The sequence below is a fragment of the Ricinus communis genome, chromosome 8 (assembly GCF_019578655.1).
Source record: "Ricinus communis isolate WT05 ecotype wild-type chromosome 8, ASM1957865v1, whole genome shotgun sequence".
Classification (NCBI taxonomy): domain Eukaryota; kingdom Viridiplantae; phylum Streptophyta; class Magnoliopsida; order Malpighiales; family Euphorbiaceae; genus Ricinus; species Ricinus communis.
The window spans coordinates 24,516,738-24,526,611 of record NC_063263.1 but is presented as its reverse complement, the minus strand read 5'-3'; the positions used below and the strand labels follow the sequence as shown (position 1 = coordinate 24,526,611).

Genomic DNA, 9,874 nt, shown 5'->3' with positions numbered 1-9,874 from the left:
AGTCCATGGTGTGGGCAGCATCACAATAGGTCCTTGTACCTCTCCCACGTGTCATACATCGACTCATCGTCAAACTGCACAAAAGAAGATATATCATTTCTAAGTTTAGCAGTTTTAGAGGGAGGAAGTACTTAAATAGAAATTTCTCTGCCAAAGAATCCCATGTATTTATAGTGTTAGGAGGTAGTGACTATAGCCACCATTTTGCTCTATCCCTCAAAGAAAATGGGAATAAATGGAGATGAATTGCATCATATATTGTCCCATTAATCTTGAAGGTATCACAAATCTCTAAGAAACTTGCTATATGTGCGTTAGGATCCTCATCTGGCAAGCCTCCGAACTGAACTGTTTGCTGCACCATCTGAATCACATTAGGCTTTATTTCAAAATTGTTAGCGGCAATAGCTGGTCTCATAATGCATGTTCGCGTCCCCTCCAGAGATAGTTTCACAAAATCATACATTGTCCGGTTATTATTATGGTTGTTGTTGGCATCTGCCATTTCTATTGTAATGTTTCCTGATTCACTCTCGTGTACGGCTTTCTCAACCTGAATCTCTTCCTCCTCTGCGTTCAATCGCTTTCTATATTGCCTGAGGGATCATTATGGTTTTGGTAGAGGGTCTACTGGATTAGGATTGGACCTTCTAGTCATACACTACCTGAAATAACAAATAACCAACAACACAAATGAATAAAAGAATAAAATTGAACAAAAACAAATAAAGAATAAATGGCTGAATTAATAAGAACACACAGTTCAAAACATTTCTCAAAACAAAGGGTCCCCGACAACAGTGCCGAAAACTTGATGCTTCTTTAATAGGACTAGCAATCTATAGATAAGTGCACCTATCGAATGTAATCTAGCTATAGCAAGTATCAATATCGTATCCCACAGGAATTGAGAAACTACTGCTACTACATTATTTCTATTATCTAACCGACCAAAAGGTAGTGAAACTTATTAGCTAAATATAATCGAGAATGCAATTGAAAGTTGAATTTTTAACAAAGAAAGTAAGAGTTGAAGAAAGACAATAAGAAGAGTTAACCCAATTGGGGATCATTTTAGCTAGCTGGATTACAAACAACAATTTATGAATTGATTGATTAAGAATTGTGATCTATTGATAATTTCTTGAATGAATTAGTCTCTCTCTCGAGTTAACCAATCCCTAATCCTAAAGATCGAAAGCTGAAATCTCTTCATAACAATTGATTTTAGAATAGCATTAATCTTTAAATTACCACTAATAAGAGTGTCTAATTCTTATTCCAGTAAGCTATTACACCTATCTCTAGGATGCAAATCACCTAATCACATAAGTAGTTGTCCAAACTCAATTGAATTTCTTAATTACAAAGGAGTTCTCGAATTGATTCAACCTTAAAGAAAAAATAATAAATTTATTATACTTGACTGAAAACTACAATCTTAAATCAATAATCCAATCATTTAAGCACAAAGCAAGCCTAACATGGCTAAAGATCGCCACGAAGTGGGTCTTCTAGAATTAGTTACACATGTTCATGATTAAACTAAAACATGAGTTTAATACAAAGTAGACAATAATTGAAGAGAACATGAACACCCTTTTCTCAAACGGTGAGATGCTATCCTCTTTTAAACAACTCTATATCAACACTATAAAGCTCAGATCTCTTTCTTCTTTCCCTTGAATATTCGATCCAATCCTCAATGAGCAGTTATCTTGATGATGTTGAAGTGGAATTCGTCTTTGTTTTCCTCTTCTTGATCATCTAGAAGTTAGCTCTAAGGGTTTGTCTTGGATACTTCAAAGTTCTCTTCTTTTTTCTCTACGTACGACTTTCTTTTTCTCATTCTTTTTCTTTTCTCTTAATTTAGGTTTTGGAACTCAACACAACCTTGATTTGGGCCGTGCTGATCCATGCTGTGTTGAGCCAAAAGTATACTTTCGCCTTTCTTTAGCATGGCTTGGATTCTCCCCGTGCTTTTCAGCACGGCCATGCTCATAGGCTGTGTTAGTCTCGGAAATCGTGTTGCAAATCGCTTCTTTTTGCCCTAGGTAAGGCATTTCAGCACGCCTGCTGACCTTGACCGTGTTCCTCAGCACGGGAGTGTTGAACAGTCTAACGAGCCCGATTTGTCTATTTTTTCCCGATTCTGATCTGATTTCTTTCTAACTTAGATGATGTGCCTAGAAAAACACCTGAGACACAAAGGAAACTAAAACAAGGTGATTCTAATACCAAATCACATAAATTGCTATAACAATAACTCAAGATCAAATATGCAAACATGTGTAAAATCAAGGATATCAGACCCAGTTTGGGCAGGGCCGTTATAGTTTATGGGTGAGATAATGGACCTAATGGCGGAGTACAAGATCGAGCATCATAAGTCTTTTATGTATAGACCTTAGGCGAATGGTGCAGTAGAAGCAACCAACAAGAATTTGAAGAAAATAATTACAGAAATGATGTGGAATCATAAAGACTGGTCATTTCGATTACTGTTTGCATTAACGGGGACATCGGACAATCGAGCAAACGCTGACTAATCAAACATATGGTTTATAAGACTGAAGCAATTTTGCCAATTAAGTTAGAGTTCAAGTCTTTGAGAGTTGTATTAGAGGCTAAAATACCAGAGTACCTGTGGGCTGAGCAAAAATACCAGTAATCGACTTTGGTTAATGAGAAGAGAATGAAAGCCCTATAGCATATGCAGTTGTATCGAAAAAGGATAGCTAGGGCATTCAACAAAAAAGTAAAGCCAGAAAAGATGAAAGCTGGTGATCTAGTATTGAAGCATACAAGATCTACTGTATTCGATCCAAGAGGAAAGTTCAGGCCGAATTAGGAAGGCTCGTACTTAGTAAAGGAGATCCTGCCTAAAGGTGCTACTAAGATCTCAAATTTGGAAGGGAACTACTTCACCAAACCAATCAACATAGATTGTCTTAAGAAATACTATGTATAATAAAATTAAGAATAAATAATGAAAGAATAGTCTGATGATCGAAAAACTTGAAAAGGCTAGTCAGGCAAAAGTCAAGGCAAAAGAGAGAAAATAGTTAACTAGAAAATCTAAAAGATTGGTTGATAACATGAGTCATATAGTGAGAAATCAAAATGTACCCATATAGAATTTTGTTAAATGAATAAAATAATTTAGAATTATTATCAAACATATGTATGTCTGTTTGCCATTTTACATATTAACTGAAAGAAAAACAAAGCTAAAAGTCCTAAGTAAAATAAATGAGATATAAAAAGAAGCATAATTTCTATCTTCTCATCCTCTTTGCATTTGCATCTTCATCCTTAGATAAAGGAGCTAGTTCTCGAGTCCTCTTGAATCGATCAAAGCCGGGAGAGGTAGAAATCTAAAGCTGAACCCAAGCCTTAAAGTTGTCATTAGTGGTTAGGTCGCCCTAGAAGTCAACGTTCTACTCTATGTTTCGGCAGGGCTACAATGTCTCAATCTTGTCCAGGAATCCTATATGAGTGGAAAGCTTTCAAATTTAGGTGGAAATTCCAAGATCCGTTACTTCTGTCCATACTGGCGATAAAGTCTCGAAGGTGTGTAAAGAGTGGATGCTCGTAGTCTGGGTAAGGATACACAATCACCATACACAATGAGTGTGACATGCTTGATTCTCCATCAAGGGCAAGTCTAGTGGATAAGTGCGTCTGGAATGCCTTTCATTCAAGAAATTCAGCCATTATGACCCGTGGAGTAACAATAGATCGAGTCTACACGTGCTTCGGCTCATGCTTGTCGATATTCCTTGGGATGGTCAGTATTTGAAGCTTCTCCAGCAACCAAATCTACAAAAGATTAAAAGAAAAGAAAAAAAAGGAAAGAAAAACCTAGGTTGAAAACTTAAAAAGCGTGGCTCAAGCAAAAATAAGGTCTTCTAAGTCGGAAACCCGAAAGGGCGGCTTAGGCAAAAGTTAAGAAAAAAAGTAAAATAAAAGAGATTTGATTGTGTACCTATAAGAGAACAAGACTGCCACCAAATCATTGATGGGTTTTATACATGTCTAACCCAATAATATTTTCAGCCAAGATGACTAGAATTAGATCTGCTTCATGCTGCACCTAGTGAATAATGCCAGCAATTCTGATATCTCCCTCTCCTTGAGGAGAAATCAACAAACATTGGGCATAAAGGCAAAGCCCAGCATCTGAATCCAAGAAGGCGTGCCCTTCTCCTTCTTCTCACAACAAGAGATTAGTGAAGTAAGGGTAATATACTCGCCAACAAAATGGAAAAATACCTCAATTGTGGGCATGTCGAATAATTCCACTAGTTTGCCAAGAAAAGGCTCATTGAGTTTTGACAGGGCAATGGGATGTATAGAATCCATAGAAACGCTAAGAATAGCAGAAAATTCTTCAATCATAGGGCAAAGCTCTTGTCTATTGAATATAAAGACATGGTCCTTTGGGCCCAAAAGTTGATAGCATAGCGGAGGAACCTATAATCAAGTTTGGTGTGTTGCATGACCTTGAAAGAAGAAAGATGAAATTTTCCAAGTTTGATCCAATCATCCGAGTTAGGATTTTAAGAAGAGTTTGTAAAAATTTGGTGCTTTTTTAAGACATATTTTTTTGACTTTTGAAGTGTGAAATTGTATCTGAGGAAGTGAGGGGGCTCATGGTATATATAGGCCTTAAATTCGTGTCCGAATTGGACTATGCTATCGTAGAGCTGATTGACACTATGTATAGCTGATCGGCTGTACAAACAAAGCCGAATCAGTTGAACATATAGTAGATCGGCTGTATGGCCTCCCGGTGCGATTTTGGCAAGTTTTAGCAATTTATCGGGTGCTCATTCGGTATTTAGTGCACATAAGCTCACACGAATACAATAATAAAGCAAAATGAGCACGATAGAAAGAAAAAGGAGAGAGAGTCACCTCACCAACCGGGGTGTGGAAGGTGTGAGTCATGTTCACCCACTTCTTGAGCAGGGTGTAAATAGAAGTGTGATCGACCTTTCTAGTAACTAATGTGAGTGGGGCCACAAACCAATAGAAGCCAGTATCTCTAATCCTAGCCTGGATCGAGCTGGGAGATCATCGAACTATTCGCAAGCACTATAAATATTCTCAGCGAATTGAATTGGCATAACATCATCCTAGAAATCCAAGTACATAGGTGTTAAACATCATGTGCATACTAAAAGACCCTAAACAGGTAAGTATATATCCATAAGTTGTTATTTTTCACAAACCTTGGTTTTGCCTGTGCACGGTCGATTTGCACTGTGCAGAGGCAATCGGCTCTACATAGGCTAATCGGCACTGCGTAGAGCCGATAAGCTTTACAGGCTAGGGCATACTAATTTTCAATGATTTTCCATAATTGCACGCATATTTTGGAAAAATTACATATATATTAAGTCTATAAGTTGTAGAAAACTAAGTTTAAGCCAAGAAATTACCTCTATGAAGGCTAGAAATGCATGGTGGGTGTTTAATTTTGCTAAAAAGGGAATTTCTTCTCCTTTCACAAGCCCAAGGTCATTTTGGTGAGAAATTAAAGCAGAAAACTCCCAAGTCAGTGTGATTGGGATACGTCCAACAAATCTTGAGGAAGAGCTTGCCATTCTAAAACTGATTTTATGGAATTTGGTTAAGAATTGGGTGAGAAATCGAAGAAAGAGTAAAGAAAGGTTTTGAGAGAAAAGTAAAGAAAAATGGATAAAGTGAATGAAGTGTGGATATGAGGCTATATATATGTCATTGGAAGGGGGCAAAAATGCCATTTAGGCCCCCGACCTATCAAAGTTACATTTTAGTCCAAAAAGTTGGTACAAGTCCGTAGAAGACACATAGAAGCTTAGTTGGCACCCTGAAGGGGAATTCTTGAGAAAATGACAAGTTTGGTCCTTAACCCATCAAAATTACATTCTAGTTCCTGAGTGGGCCAAATATCAATATAGCTTCCAGAAATCATTAAAATGAATTAGATCATACCTCGAGGAGGGAAACTTTAATAAAAAATACCCGAAAATGAAAAATTACCAAATTGACCGGAAGTGGTAAATTATTTTCTGGAATGGAAAATAGCTAGAGGGAAGCCTCTATAATCATCAATTCAATGGGCATGGCTCCCAATTCAGCAAGCATGGTTCCCAGATCAATGGGCATAGTTCCCAAATAGAAGGCAAAATCCTTAATCTAAACAGGCGAAGCCTTCAGCCTAATCAACCAAAGACCTTAAAACTCAAGCGGGCGTGGTTCTCACATTAAATAAACTATCAAAGTTAGAGTTTACAAGGTGTGGTTTCTACAACTTGTAGAAATATCTTATTGCCGTATCCTTGACATTTATGATTTGTCTCAATTTAATTAAACGCATTGCATGATTATAAATTTCGATAAACTGGGGGCAACTGTCAACATCTTTTTTTTCGAATTTAGATACCGAGGGAATTATGGAAAACCCTATAATGAAAGTTACTACCTTCTCGAGTCTTAGGAGATGAAGGACGGGCGAATCCGAGGCTAAGGTTAAGATTAATCCAGCTAAAATTACATACTTTTAATCAATTTGGACCCAATTGTCAAGAAAAATAAAGTTTGATGGTCAAAATGAGGGATTTCACAAATTTAAGAACTTAATTGCAAATTTTTAAACTTCCCTTGTGTAGAGCCAATCAGCTGTACATAGTGCCGATTGAGGGTTTTTCATTTTGACATTGTTTTTCTTGATGATTTTACATCCAGATACAGATTCTAGAAGGTTCTTGATGATAATCATGAATTTTTAATGATAATTATTTAAATTCAAAAGAATTAAATTTGAATTTTTATCAACTTATTTTTAAAATAATAGAGATTATCATTTCCTTTAGGAATTCTAGGATACCCTACCTCTATAAATAGAAAAAGGCATCTAGGGTTTTAGGGAGAAGAAAAAACACTTAGAGATAACAAGAATGAATAGAGAAAAAGAGAGAAAAAGTTATAAGCTAATTTTAGAGAAAAGATTGTCGTTTATCATTATACAAAAAATCTAGGTCACTAAGGATGAAGGCTACTTAAGAAAGAACACTTTTTGGAAACATTCTTTTAATTGACAGAGGTTTTCTTAACATCACTCCCTCACTGGATTCCCAACCAGCTTTCAATTCAATTGCATCTTCATCACCTGAAACTCGTAGAACCATCAATTACGGTAACAACCTAATAGTTCCTCTAAACATGCATCCATCATCATCTTAAACTGGTTTCTTTATTTTTTTATTTTTTTTATTTTCTCCTTAGAAACATGATTAGGGTTGATTTTATATGATTAGATTAGGATTTTTTATGGATTTGTGTATTATTAGTTTATTGGGTTTTGAAATCTGATAATAAGAACACTAGGATTTTGAGTGTGAAAATTTTGCCAATATTAGAGTTTCGAATCTGATTAGACACATGCATAGGATTAATGATTAGATTTATATTTTCATTATGATTTAGTAATTAAATATATTTATTAAAATTGCATGATTAAACTATCGCCTTTGTTTACTGTATGTTTAAATTTTTTAGGGTTTCTTACTGAAATTGACTTGCTATTTCATTTATTTTTATTTTATTTCTTTCACATCTAATAAATTTTTACCCTCTATGCATGTGAAAATTAGCTTGGGGTTGGGAAGAATACGTTGATAAGTCAAAAAAGTCGCTTGGAAACCTTAGAGCCGATTGGCTTAATGCAGAGCAAATTGGCTTTGCATTAAGCCGATCAGCTCTACAACATTTTGTCCCAAAAATTGGCTTTATCGAGTTTTGATGTATTTTGTGTAGTGTATTAGATTCTTAGGACTTTATCTTTGTAGTTTTAGATGTAGGCCGAGTTGTAATAGTTACATTTATTTCTTTCATCTTACTCTGTTTATTTTTTGCTTACTGTATAATGAAATATGTGTTTTGTGATTGATTAACTAAAATGGGCCGTATAAACTTAGGGCTAAAATTGGATCCAATAAGAACTTTGTAGTCTAATAAGCTAATCAACATTAATTGGACTTAAATTCTAAAATTGAAGTAGACTTAGTGAGCCTTGGTATGTCTTAGTTAGGACTACGCTTTATTAGGATTAGATTCATACAGAACAAGCCTTGTCATAATAAGTAGTCCATTAGGCCTAAAGGTTAGAAATCAAAAGCATAATATGTAATTGGCCTAGACTAAGTGCGGTATATATAATTAATTAGTAAATTAGACTAACAACTCTAATATGGGCTGGGCTTGAATAAAATGGGTAGGCCGAGGTAAATTATGTGTGTTATTTGTATGCCTGGGTATGAATTGCTTGTATTTATTAGGGAATAATTTGTTAAACAATAAAATTAAAAACTAATAGACATAAATAAGGAAGTTAGCTTCTAGATACATGATGGGTTACTGATGTAACCTACACCTAAGGCAGTGAACCTATCGATGAGGCCTAGCACTAGTGAGTATCAAGGTCGTATCCCTGGAGATCGGGTGAACCTAGAGTTACTACTGTTCGATATGTTACCTAGTCTGAACAACTCAATGAAGTGTTATGCTATGATTGAATATGAACAAACAATTAATTAAATGTCAAATAATCTGAAAGGATAATGAGCACACAGGAAGAAAGTAAACCCAAAGGGGACCTAATTGCGATGGAATTATTAAAGGTGATTATATTGATTACCAAATTGATTACCCATGCCTGAATCCTAAAATGAACTCGGATCCTCTCTTGAGCTCACCGAATTCCTAACTCTAAGAACTAAATGCTGGAATCTCTTCCTAACAATTAATCTCAGCACAACATGAAGCTTAGATTCAAGTCTATTAAGAGTTGTTAATCCTTAATTCGGTTAGCCAATTAACCTTATCTCTAAGTGTTATTAGCCAATTCTTGCTTAATCAAGTTCCGACTATTTAACGAATTTCTCAATACCAATTAAACAATCTAAACAACATTTTACTCAACGTCTCAAGTGAAATGAAATTAACTTTTATTACTGATAAGCAAGAAGGATTAAAATTTGGTAACTTAATAATCAAAACAAATCAAACAATCATCAACAATAGAAACCCCAATGGGTTCAAAAGCTCTAGCTACTCATGTTCATAGTTAAAATAAAGTAAGGAACAAATAAGGAAAAGTAAATTGAAAGCATGTACACCCTTCTCTTTCAAGTTGGATGAGAAACCCTAATTTTCCAATTCAAAATCTCAAACCCTAATTTGCCTCTTGAATGCTCCCAAATCTTATCTTGATCTTTAAATCGATGTTGAAACAAGTGTAATCCTTCCTTCAATTGATGAAATTGATCTCTCAAAGTCGACAATTGAAGTCTAGAAACAAATGAATTGAGTGTGTATATTGGAAATCAAGTCAGAAAATCGAACCCTTATTCACCAAATCAATTTTGCCTATATAGTCCTTTTAGTACGGCCGTGGTCAAGCCTGTGCTGGTCAGCACGGGCAGAGTCCAGGCCGTGTTGAACCTACGCATTCCGTTGTATTGACCTCTTCCAGGTTGTGCCCAAGCTGGTGCTAATCCACCACGGGCCGTGGTGGCTACGGAAACCGTGCCAAAATGGCACTTCTAGGGGCAGCTTCTTGACAATTTAGCACGGCCGGAGTCTAGGCTGTGATCAACCCTCGGAATGCTAGTCCTTGCTCAATTTGATGGATTTTGGTCCGTAATTACGCGTATTTCCCTCAATTGCTGACAATGTCCTTCGATAACGACCTGAAACATGAAAGGAACTAAAAGACAGGTGATTATAGCATAAAATGAGCTAATTATGCACAAGAATGTAAACAATCAGGCATGTAAACATGTGTAATATGATGCCTATCAATACATCTCTGGATTTTATGGCG

General features: G+C 35.9%; 1 non-coding gene across 1 annotated transcript; it reads left to right on the top strand.

Moving 5' to 3' along the window:
- Positions 1–107, top strand: LOC112533928. The gene has a single exon (XR_003078263.1). It is a non-coding gene; the product is annotated as a small nucleolar RNA R71 (small nucleolar RNA).
- The last annotated feature ends 9,767 nt before the right edge of the window (positions 108–9,874 follow it).